Genomic DNA, 13,226 nt, shown 5'->3' with positions numbered 1-13,226 from the left:
GAATCATTACTTTGTAAACTAACAACAATGAAATAATTGTTTCAGTCAAAGACTATGAAGCGATTCTAAAACCATCAGTCCCAGCTTGGAGAGGAGCAAAATAGTGACATGGTGTCAAGATAATACTCTCCAGGTTATTTGTTTATCGCAAAGGGAAATCATACTTTCATAATGAAGAAACCTGGAAATCATCGTCTTAATGAAGGATAAAACTGAATACCATTACTACTAGGATATGTAGATAGCATGAATCTCTGAGGTGGTATAGGATAAGTATGCAACATCACCTATAGAGCATACTTGCCAAATGTGTTACTTGAATCTAATCCAGCTTTATATTTAACTTGTTTTTATATAAGAAATAGAAGATTAATTTAATGGCATCTCAAGAAAGCAATTAGACAAAAATCAGACAAACTTGATTGAATTTGGTATATGCTAAAAGATCAATGTCATGGCAAAAATGTTGAGATGGTTACAGATTAAAAACAATTACATGACAACCAAATTTAGTAAGTAAATTTTTTAGATTCTGTACTGATGAGGGAAATATTTTTATAAAGTACATTTAGGAAATTGGAGATTTAAATGTATGCTATAAAAACAGACATTAAGAAATCATTTTTTATTTGTAGGTATGATAATGGTGTGGTGGTTACAAAAGAAATTATGGCTATTCCTTGTACACGAGTACTGAAATATTGAGAGATGAAATGACATTCATGTCTGTATCTTACTCAAAACATTTTTGAAAAACATATATGTATGCAGATAGACATGACAGAATATTAAAAAATGATTCGATCTAGGCTATTTACAGTCCATGTCAGTGGTCACCACTGTACTGCTTAACACAGGAAGTTCTTTTTAGAAGATGCCTCACTGTTTTCCCAAGGGCTGATTACACCTCAGGGAAGGGGATTCATGTTAATTTTGTGAATTCTTTCTTAGGAGGATTTCCAATGATTAATCACATCAGTTTTCAAAGAACAGTTTTCAGAACTGTTGATTTGCTTTTGGCACAGATGGATAAATAAATGTATTGCTGTTCCTTAAGACACAGTTTTTCTATTTGCTGTGTAGTCCAGTCTGGCCTTGAACTCACAGTCTGGCCTGGTATTCTGAGCTCCTCTTACCTCAGCCTCTAGTGTTGGGATTTCAGGTGTGCACTACCATGCCCAGCCTCTTTTTTTCTTTTCTTCTTCCTCTTCTTTTCTGGTGCCTGGGAGTGGAAACCAGGGTCTCACCCCTGCTAAACAAGTGTCCTAGCAGTGGCTGAGCTCCATCTCCAGTCTTGTTTCTTCTTTTCCTTCCTGTTCTATGATGATGAGTTTAAACAAGTGCATTTTTGGCCTGTACTGAGGTTACTATTCAGTTTCTTTCCTTGGGTCCTCTGATGTAACATATTATTGTTTGCGTGTTTTTTCTATTTTTATTTATCTCAATTTTGACATAAATACTCACACATTACATTCTCACTCCTGAAATTCTTTATGTATGTCTCCTCCATAGTAGGTGAATACTGTTTATTTTGAACTGTCTGATCTGCTACTGCATGCAAACTTAAAGGTTTCCAGCATTTTCAGTGCTTCAGTGTTCTATAGGTAGACTGAATAGCAGTTAATGAGGAGAATTCTCACCCTAACTCTATATGCTGATATCTGTGAACTAAGCAACTACAGCGAGGACAGCAATGTGTAATACTAAAACCACGCTTGAAATACCTGTCATTTTAGTCTCCCAAATGCATACTGCTTCTAATGTCATATCAATTTTATTACTATACTCTCTCTAAAGTAAATGTTTGTTTTAAAAAAAGGTAATAAAAGAAAATGAGAGACAAGGAAAAATGTCATAGGATTGTCCTGCTACAATTTTGTATATGGTTCAATTTCTAAATTTCTGTATGAAAGTGTATAATTGTTTTTAGACATTCTACAGAGATTTAAATTTTAGAATATTCATGGTTGTTGGAAAACAGGAGTTCCATGTTATATCTAAGGTGTTTCACATTCAGACAGATAGTGATGTTAAGATTAAGTGCATCTGTTACAGAGTAATATCATTAAGCTTCTCTTCTGTTTTTTTATATTTAACAACTAAAGTTTGCAGACCTGGGGCCAGGGAGATGGCTCACTGGAATTAGCGCTTCCTTGGCAAGTGCAAGGGCCTGAGTTCAATCCCCGGTTTTGCAAATAAAATAAAAATAAAGTTTGCAGACCAAAAATTAGAGAGATCAATGGGCTAAAAGGATAACCAATATTTTGGCCCTAGCCCTCCAAGGTCAGTGAGGATGCAGAACAGAAGAAAACCTCTGCTGTGACATCTTGTAATTAAGTGGTATCCCAAATTTTCTGATCAAGATTACAGGGCCAAAGAGGAAAATAATCACCAATGTATAGTGTACCTAAGAAGAGTCACCTAGAGAGAAAAATTTGTCTCAGGCTTTCACAGAGAGCAAGCTGGTCAAGCAATGGCCGTGACTCATCCACATGGCTGATACTGACAAAAGACTTACAAGGTGCTGTACATGGCTCCAGGGTAAATCCTGAGGGGATTTGACTGACCTTGGCAGATAGCAAAGGTTACATTTTTAGTTATACAGGTTTTGCTTTAACTTGGTCTTAACCATCCAGCAGAAAAGTGTAACCAGGAAGTATAAAAGATAAAGTTATAATATATGCTGAGCTGTAAAAAGCTCAAGTCAACAATTTCTGGCAATTGCCAGATGTGCTGATAACTCACTACTATTATGGACTATTGGACTATAGTGGGTTCTTTTGCTGAATTCAAGTACCTACAATCTTTGGACTGGCATCAAGTATGAAAAGGTCCTTTAAAGACTTCTCCAAATACAGCTTCTCTAACTTCAATGGAACACCCATCTCTGACAAAACAAAACAAAAAAGGGGGATATGTTGGGAGCCATGGAAGCTAGGAAATTGATCAAATGTGTGTAGGTGGGACTAGACCTCAGTGCCTAAAGCAAACAAGCTCCCTCAGTCCTGAAATAAACATCCTGTCTGGTTAAAGTCAACTATTAGTCAGTCACTAGGAAACCTTGTGTCACATGTACTAATTTTGCAAAAGTATAAATAAAATACTGTTTTGTTGTGAAAAAATATATATATATACACAAGATAGGATAGATACATAGCTACTTTCTCTTAGTTCATTGAGAAGAAAGGTTTGTACTAATATTGTTTAGACAAGATATCATGTGTACATCTTGTCCTCTGAATAACTACTATGAAGACAGCAAAATGCAATGTATTAATTCTTGCAAATGTCCTACTAACCTATTTTGAAACTGTTTCATTGCTATTTTATCTTTTTTCTCATTAAAACGAATAAAAAGAAAAAAGAAAGTGAAAGGGTTAAAAAGGAATGTTTAAGGACAGTTAATCCCATCTTAGTAAATATAAAATAAATAAGTATTATCTGTTGTGAGTAGGAGGAAAAATAAAAAGCTGAAATTATTACTTAAAAATAGTCTGCTAATAAAAAAAATAGTCTGCTGATTTGAATGAACAGCACAAAATAGTATTTAGAAGGGGTAGCTGATAAGCTAACCTAGTTTCAGACCAGGAAAGGCTGTTTTAACGGGAAAAATGAAAGAAACCTTTTTTTCTTTGCAGTACTGGGGCTCAAACGCAGAACCTTGTCCTTGCCAGGAAAGTTTGTAAGCCACTGAACTATCTCCAGAGGACAAAGGGAAGCATTTATTGGTATCACTTTCAACAAGTGGCCAATCCTGCTAATGCAGACAGGAGGCTGAGCTCAGATTGAGTAGGAAATGAGGGGCGGTGGGCACTGTCTTGGAAGGTTGAGGGTGCCAGGTGCAGAGTGAGGCACCCAGCTAGGGTTCAGCCGCAGGGCGGAAGAGGCCAGGGGACCCTCCTGTCCTCTGTGCGCGGACGTCACGGCCAGAGGCACGAGCCGTGTACAGTGCCCCGCTGTTCAAATGAGAGTCTGGAGCCACGCTGCAGGCAGGGAGCCTCTGGCGCCCAGGCGGTGACAAGGAAGGACAAGGCGGTGGAGGTGGTGGCAGAGTGTCCCAGAGGCGGGCCCCAAAAATCTGCTGCTCCTGGGGCCACTCCTGAGCCAGACCTGTCGGGCACCCGCCACGTCCCCCACCGAGCTGGACCTGGGCGTGCAGCGTGAGCCTGAGAGACCTTCAGGTGTGGGCAAGGCCGCAGCTGCCAGGGCGAGGGCGAGGGCACCGCCAAGCTCCTGCTTGCGCGCGACCCCTTGAAGCCCAGCCTGGTGTACCGGCCGGGGACTGCCCCTGAGGCTCTGTCCACCTCGCGGCCCGGGCCCCCTGCCACCTGCGCCTGGTGCAGCGCAGCTGCAGGGTGTGCGGGAGGCAGCGCCACCACCTCCTCCTCCCTGCCTCAGGCTTCACGCTGCTCCTGGGCGCGACGGGGTCGTCCCCCACATGTCTAAGGCGCTTCAACACGCACTCCCCCCAGTCCAGCGCGCACCTATTTCCGCCTAGCTTTGCAGCAGGTGTGAGGTGCAGTTTCCACGCTGCGGGTTCTGACTCGTGGCTGTACTGCATTGCCCCGCACTGCCCGGACGCGGGCACCGTGTGCAGCGTAGCTATCCAGCAGGTCGACAGGGCCGACTGGGAAGAAGAGGTCAGCAAGGAACATGTCACCGTCCAGGGGACATCCACCGCGGCAGCCAGCTATGACCCTGACACAAGACAGGCTGAAACACCTGCTGGCGCCCCTCCAGTATTTGGGAAAAAAGAGGAGAGCAGGGCAGGGAAGGGGCGGGGAGGGAATTGGATGGAAGAGGACAAAGCAAAACGAAGCAAAGCATTATTGTGTGAAAAGATCTTGTATTGGACTGGTAAACCTGCAGTGTTCGTGTAGGTTTGCTTACCTCTTTCCATCCTTCCTTTCCATTTCTTCTCAAAAGACTTGCTTGGACTCCAAAAGCTGAGTCATGGTTGGCTGTGTATACCACAGTCTCACAAAGCAGTAAGCAAGTAGCATCTCTATTATTTTCAGGTTATCGCTTAAATCACTGCCTTTTAATACTCTCCACTAAGTACTCACAAGTCCCTTGCAGATTCTTCCTAAGTACTCCTTTGCTGGGTGCTGTTGTGAATAGGAACATTTTCAACTGGTGCATTTTACCAAGTAGAGACTCTGCATCCAAAGTTTTGTGAACACTTCCCACTGATTTTCACGTGTGTCTTTGGTGGACATATTTCTATGATTTAGAAGTTTTGTTTTATTTCAGCCATGTTTTTTTATTGTGACCTTAAGTGGTATGTTTTCAAATTCATTAGTATTCCTTACTTCCATCCTCTTCTTTGTTAAATGGTGTTAGTAGTTTGGGTTTTGTTTTAGTAACTGTCTCTGGTAAGGGGTCAGGAGATGGGAACAAAAGAGATGTTTTTATACTGGAGGCCTCTTTAATGTTTTGAAACACCTATCTTGTATATGTTAAGTGCTCAGAAATTAGTAAATACAGTACTTAATAGATAGGAAATATGTATTTCTGTGCTGTATACTATAAATTAGTATTAATTTGTGAATAATTTCCTAACCTGGAAATTTAACTGAACAATAAGTGGTGGTATCTTCTCATGTTCATGGATACATATTAACGTTATTTTTATTTAATGCCATCTTAGACATAAAAAGCACTGATATTCCATAACTTAACCAACCTCCTCTGATGGGAATTTATGTTTTTCAGTTACCTTTTCACTATAATGTTTCAAAGGAACAAAATAAAAATAATTGTCTTCAGTGTTCTAGAGCAAAATGCTTGCATACTCTTTCAATATCTTTTACTTACTGCCTCCATCTCATCTGTACATGTTTCATTGGATGTGCACATTTGGTTTTCTAGCTCAACAAATTTAAAACAGATTAAATTGGTACATGTTCCATGTTTATGAAAATTACAATGACTGCACCATCACATAAAGAAGTGTGTGCATCACACACCCTGCAATCCCTGACTCTGATTTTCCACTCCCCCACACCTGACTGAAGGAGGAAGTTGACCACCTCAGTTCTCTAGTATGTCCCTTCATTTGCCAATTTCTCTATTCTATGGAATAGCTTGCCCCAGTCCTTGAACATCTAGGTACTGAGCTGAGGTTGGAAAGGAGGAGAGAGCAGATACCAAGTTGCACATATATACCCTAGGAGGGACTTGTCACACTGGTAGTCAGAAAATACTCTTACACTATGTTTCATTGCATCAACTAGATCTAGAAAGAGAAAGAAAATGGCTTCCAAATTCTACTATATCAGTGTTTCTGTATACAGAAATTTGCATTTATGGAATTTTTCTCTTTGGATGATTATGTTTTTAATATAGATGTTGAGTTTCTCCTTCTGCAGCCATGAGCAAAACTGTCACAAGTGTGCTTGCTTAAAACTCTATGTTTCCTGGGTGAAATGGCCCAGCCATATAATCCTAACTCCTGTGGAAGCTGACGCAGAATGATCACAATTTTGAAGATAGCCTTGGCAATGTTTTTTTTTTTGTTTTTTTGTTTTTTTATGGTACCAGGAATCAAACTTAGGACCTTGCACTTGCCAGGCAAGAACTTATTCCACTGAGCTATCTCCCTGGCCCAACTTTGGCAATTTTATGAGCCCTTCTCTTGAAATAAAAATGACTGAAGATATCACTCAATGTTAGAGAATTTGCCTAGTAAGAGTGAGAACCTGGATTTGGTCCCCAATATGTAATTACCAAAAAATAAAAAATAAAAAAATTAAAACCCACATACAACAGTTTTACACGTCATTTGAAACTTGACATCCAATTTATGTATCCTAAGCTGGTTTCCATGTGTTACAATTCGGGATGGGTACTATTGTGATGGAAGAAGAGACAGGAGAAGCCTCTAAAACCCAAACCCTGGACAAGGTGTTGAGGAAGAGCCTGATCACCCAGGTGTCTGATGGTGAGAACTGGTGAAAGGGAAAATGGTATGATATTTAGTGGAATCTTAGAGAACTTTGCCAAAGTTTATATGAATTCAGTGTTTATTCCTTTATATCCAAAGAGGGCTTCAATGTTGTTTTATTATGTCACCTGCCTTTGTTCTGCTGCACAAAAATATGTGTAACACTTAAAATTGTATATGAATGTTTGTGCGTGTCTTTATGGACAGTGACCATGGTCTGTGCACCATGATTTTGGCATCAATTATTTAAGGAAAGAACAAGGGCTTGCTATTTGGGCCACTTACTCTTTAAATAAAAATTAGTACAAAATTAGAAATGATACAGAATTCACTAAACAAAATAATAGGAATTCAATAATGGTTGTTATACTGCATATTGTAGTCTTCAAATTAGTTGTTTAGATTACCAGATGTATGCAAAATTAGTCAAAAATTGCAAAATTTGAAAAAGATAACGAAAAAAGTTAAGGCATTAACTGCTCCTTTCAACACACCAACAGAAATTAGCAGTACAATTATCCAAGCTATATATATATATATATATACTTTTCCCCTTCCTTCTATCTTTTCTCCTTTCCCTCATCCAAGTTGCTCCTGCCATTTAAAGTTTCTTTCCCTTTTACAGTATCCATTGTACCTTTCAGATTTTATTTATTCTTTCAAGTTCTTACACTAGAGAAACAATACGATGTTTGCAATGCAAGTCTGATTTATTTCACTTATGAGCATGGTTTCTAGTTGTATCCATTTACCTATAAAAGCCTTGAGTTTATCTTTCTATATGTGTAAAAATACTATATCTTCTTTATCCATTCTTCAGTTGATAGGCATCTGGATTGTTTCCAAGTTTTAGCAATGACATATTGTGCTGCTATAAGCATGGGTGCACATATATTGCTGTGGTATGATGTTTTCAGTTCTTCTGGAAAAATACCCAAGAGGGGAATAGCTGGGTTGAATGAGATCTCTAATCCTAGGGTTTTTGGGGTTGGGGGTGGGTCTTCATACTGATTTCCATAGTGGTTGTACCAGTCTGCACTCTTATCCAGCTTTGTAGGATCTCTTTAAAATATAACCTCATCTTTATTGCAATGATGAAATAAGCCCATATGTATAATGCACCAGCACTGTGGATGACAGAAATTAAGAATCAGTAGAGACCTAGACGATAGCTCAGCAGTCTAAGTGCCTGCCTGACAAGCACAAGGACCCAGGTTAGATCCCCAGTGCTGCATGTCATGCCAGTCCCGTGCCAAGCAGGCCACCAAAACTGGGCATGGTGGCACATGCCTGTAACCCCAGCGCTGGTGGGGACTGAGACAGGAGGACCACTACAAGTCTGAGCTGCTTAGCGAGACTCTGTACCAAATACATAAATTAAAAGAAGAATAATCAGTAGGAATTTACTACGACTATTGCTTTTATTAGATCAGGCCACCAGTAAAGAACCTAATGGTAATGATAGCACTCAATTCTAGACATCAGAAACTTTTTAAATACATCCTATCAGGTACTATTTTTGGACACTTAAAACAAGAGTGAGAACAATGCAATGACAGGGGTGACAGGCCAAAAGTCCACAGAACGGTATATGTTTTTCCTAATGTATCCTTCAGACAAAACCATTACTGTTTCTTCTCTGTCTTTCCAGATACAGCTGTCTTCATCCTTCCTAGCTGGTAATGGGAGAATCACTCCAGGTGATTCTCTGCCATCTCCTAATCGCTCTTCTCTCCTTACTCCAGTTTTTACTTCCCTGCATGTTCAGAGATCTTCCCTCTGCTAGGCTAGAACAATGAATGAAAAACAAAACAATCTCTTGGCCCTAATTGTTTCTGTTGAGTGATGAGATGACCATTAGCCAATACTGCAGTGTGGCTAGGGAGGAAACAGGACACTGTGAGGATAGCTTGCGGGCTTGCTTTCTCTATCTCTCACTTTGTTCTTCTTTCTTCTTTCACTCTTTCTGTTTTTCTTGTTTTGAAACAGAAACTTGCTATACAGTATTGCCCAGGCTGACATCCAATTGCTGAGTTGAAGAAATCCTCCTGCCCCAGCCTCCTGTGTGCTGGGACTACAAGCATGTATCACTGTACCTGAGAGGGCCTGGCTCCTATTCTTATACTAGCTAATAAACTTCTCAGGCCTCAATTTTAGTGCCCTTATCTGTATATTGGTCATAGTAGTACCTATCCCTTAATCTTGTCCTCTGGGAAGATACACAGAAATGTAAAGAGACCAACCTTATTAAGACACCATTAACAGCACACCCTGTGTTAGTCATGACAGCATGAATGGGTAGCATTTCAGGACCCATGGGCATCTAGCCTACCCTGAGATCTTGAATAAGGAATGGGAAGGGGAGTCAGGAGTAGTGCTATTGCCATATTTCCCTCTATATATTCATATCTACCAAAGGGACCTCTATTTAGGTGCTCGTTGCTAGGAGAATTTAAATCTATGGATGGTAATTGAAGTTAGCCCTTCCAGATCACCCTGTAGAAAGTGATACTAGCAGCAGCATATTGCCCTCCAGTGGAAAAAATAAGTAATGTCACATTAGTGGATGACTACTGTAACACTTCACAAATTCAAAGAGGATGGGTGAGGCTTTCCTCCTGGAAGTCTCTGGGAAACAGCCCCAGTAAGCTGGGTTGCATTTCTCTAACATAAACATTCCAGAAATTACAACCAAGAAGAATAATGTAAACAAGAATAATGTAATGTAAAGGATCTGTCTCTTTTTCCCTCCTTTGGAAATGGGGATTGAGCCCAGGGCCTGAGCTACATTCCCCAGTGTAGCTTTTTATTTACAAGAAATTTAGTTTGTTTTACATTTTGAGACAAGGGTCACTCTAAGTCTGTGTGTTAAAAAAAACAGCAAATGTATCATAAAAACCAATGCTTTTTAATTGTATTTCTAGTCTCTCTTTTTACTGGCCTAAATGAAATTTTGGACTACTTGGTTGATATACTAAGAAAATCATCTCTACCAGGCATGGTGGTACATGCTGGTGATCTCAGCTACTTAAAAGCTAAGGCAGAAGTCATTTGATCCCAGGAGCTCAAGGTCTGCCTGGGCAAAAGTAACACAACCATGTCTGAAACAATACAGAAAGAAGAAAGAAAGAAGGAAAGAAAGAAAGAAAGAAAGAAAGAAAGAAAGAAAGAAAGAAAGAAAGGAAGGAAGGAAGGAAGGAAGGAAGAAAGAAAGAAAGAAAGAAAGAAAGAAAGAAAGAAAGAAAGAAAGAAAGAAAGTCCACCTCCATTTGTAAGTTTCAAGGCTTTAACCATGCATGTTCATCCAGCTATGATAGTGACATATGAATAGGAAATTGATGAGGATGTGCAACTTTTAACTGCATTTTACTCCTAAGAGCAAAGTCCTCTAGCTGTTCTAGTCCCTTTCCTCACACTAGTATGACAGGTACTGAAGTAGACTTTAGCATAAAGAAATGAGTGAACCTGGGCTCACTTCCAGCGGAGCTCAGTGTGATGCGGGGGGATAAATAGCAGAACATAAACCTACAACCTACTGTGGGAGCTGTTCACAGCAATGAGGGAATTCAAGGTGTCCTGACAATTCGTATCAAGATGAAGGGAAACTAAAGACTTTTGCATTTGTCTGTTTTTGGTTGCTATACAAAGCGCCTCAAGTGCTCATAAAAGAAAAGCTTATTTACCTCAGTTTTTGAAGTAGGAAGACTTTGACTGCTGGCTACATTGATTTGGCTTCTGGTGGAAGGCTCCCACTGAGTAGCACTACAATCAAAGAAGCAAACAGAAAAGAAAAAGGTCACACAGTGAAATAGAAAACCAGAGATTGGGGTTTTCCTTCGTTATAGTCTTTTTTTATAATAACCCACTCTCAAAGGATTAACTAGAGTTCCGTGAGAACAGCATTAATACTGAATAAATCCCTTCAGATGGTGAATCTTCCAATGACTCAACAATCTCCACCAGGCCTCACCTCTTAAATGTTCTCCACTACTTAACATCACTATATCAGGGACCAAGTCTTTACCACATGACTTCCTAGGGGATAAGCTAAATCTAAACTGTAGCACCATAACAAATAATAGGAATTAGTCAGGTGGAAAAAAAGGCCTAGAATTTTCCAAAGAGGGAGAATAACAAATATGAGATCTTAGAAGATGGGGAGAATCTGATACACATGAGGAAGAGACTTTTATCCTGGCCTAATATTGGACTATAAGTTGTATTTTCTTAATTGCTGATTTCTTCAAGATTTTTAATGAGAGTACTCTATCCAATTCTTTCTGAATTCCAAGCGCCTAGTAAAACATCTGACATATCATTTCCCAATAAATATTTAATATACATAAACCAAGAGGAACTGGAGAGTTAGCTCAGTGGTAGAAATCCTTGCCTATCATGTGTAAGGCCCGAGGTTCCATCCTCAGCACTGCAAGTAAAACACAAGACATAAAAATATAGGGCTGGGGAGATGGCTCAGTAGAATAAGTGCTTCCCTGCCAAGTGCAAGGGGCAGAGTTCAACCTAAGTACATCCACTATGTATCAGACACAGAAGCAGAGTTGAAGCTGGGCATAGTGGCACGTGCCTATAATCCCAGCACTATGGGAGGCTGAAGCAGGAGGATCCCAAGTAGGAGCCCAGCTTGGGCAACTAAGCAAACTAGCAAGACCCTGTCTCAAAATAAGCAATACAAAGATCTGGAGATGTAGCTCCTAGCAGGAACCCTAGATTCAATCTGTAATATCACACACACACACACACACACACACACACACACACACACACACACAGAGACACACACACAGACACACACAGAGCTGCTGCAAATATTTTAAAATATTTAGACTCATTCAGAAAATGCATAATATGTAAACTAAGATACTGCTATTTTCTGCTAATGGTAAGAAATTCAGAAAAATGCATTTACAATTTGAGTAAAATAGAATGTGAAAACAATTGACCAGTGCTTTTGGAAATTCTTTAGTGCTTTTGAGATGGGGTCTAACTATGTGGTTCTGGCCATGAACTCACTTTGTAACCCGGGCTAGCCTCGAACTCACAGCAGTCTTACTATCTTGGTCTCCCAAGTCCTGAAAGAAAATCCTTGGACATGCACTGTAAGGGCATTTTACTATATATGTCCATATAATAACCCCTTTAAAAGTAGAAAAATATTGCATATTTATATCTGGTAACCTAAGGGATGGGGAGATAGCACAGTGGAATAAGTGTTTGCCTGGCAAGTGCAAGGTCCTGAGTTCAATCCTTGGTACCACCAAAAAAAAAACCATAGCATAGTGTTGAAAAGGGACTGAGTTAATACACATGAAATACATTGGGGGCCTGCTGGTTAGCTCAGTTGTTTAAGCTCCTGCTTATGCAAAGGCAATCAGGTGCAGGATACTGCAGTTTGATCCCCCGCTCCTCATGCCTTACCAGACCCACCCTTAAGGCAGCCTGAGCCAGCCAAAAAAGAAAAATCCTTTTCAACTTCTGAGGGGTGGTGAAGATGGCTCAGTGGAATATGCACTTCCCTGGCAAGTGCAAGGGCCTGAGTTCAATCCCAGTGTGGAAAAAAAAGTTTCTTTGGGCTGGGGAGATGGCTCAGTAGAATAAGTGCTTGCCTGGCAAGCACAATGTTCGGAGTTCAATCCCCAGTACTGCCAAAAAAAAAAGTGTTATATATCTGGTAACCTAAACAACTAATTTGAAGATAACATCATGCAATACAGCAACTATTGTGGAATTCTTTTTACTTTTTTTAACCGAAATTTGCATTGTTCCTGGTGATTTTCCCCCTATTCTGTATTCTTAAATTTTTTTTCCAGAACAAGGGATTGAATTCAGTGCCAAGGAAGCACTTATTCCACTGAGCCATCTCCCTGGCCCCTTAAATTTTTTTAAAAAATAGAAAAAATTTAGGGCCAGTCAGACAGATCAGCAGACTAAAGCGCCTGCTTAGGCAGGTGCAGGGACCAGGATTTGATCCCTGGCCGGCTATGCTGGCCCTGCCCCTGGGGCACACTGAGACTGTGATTGAGACTGGGGGTGGTGGTGACGCTTGCCTGTAATCCCAGTGCTTAGGACGCTGAAAAGAGGAGGATCATTATGAGTCTGATCTATGTAGTAAGACCCGGTAGACCCTGTGCTAAATACATTTAAAACGTATTATTATTATATTTACGTGCTTTAATATCTATTTATGCATACACATATAGTTGTATAACTATGTATATGCATAGAATCTGCATCAAAGTTTATGAATGAGTAAACACATATT

The 13,226-nt window shown here is 40.0% G+C and overlaps 1 pseudogene; it reads left to right on the top strand.

Annotated features, from left to right (window-relative positions):
- The first annotated feature begins 6,843 nt into the window (after window positions 1-6,843).
- The window catches only part of LOC101580497, a 34,516-nt pseudogene continuing 28,133 nt past the window's right edge, over window positions 6,844-13,226 (top strand).

Source organism: Octodon degus, unplaced genomic scaffold (assembly GCF_000260255.1).
Source record: "Octodon degus isolate 3935 unplaced genomic scaffold, OctDeg1.0 scaffold00397, whole genome shotgun sequence".
Classification (NCBI taxonomy): Eukaryota; Metazoa; Chordata; class Mammalia; order Rodentia; family Octodontidae; genus Octodon; species Octodon degus.
Note: the sequence above shows the minus strand (reverse complement) of the source record. Positions and strands in the feature narration are given on the sequence as shown.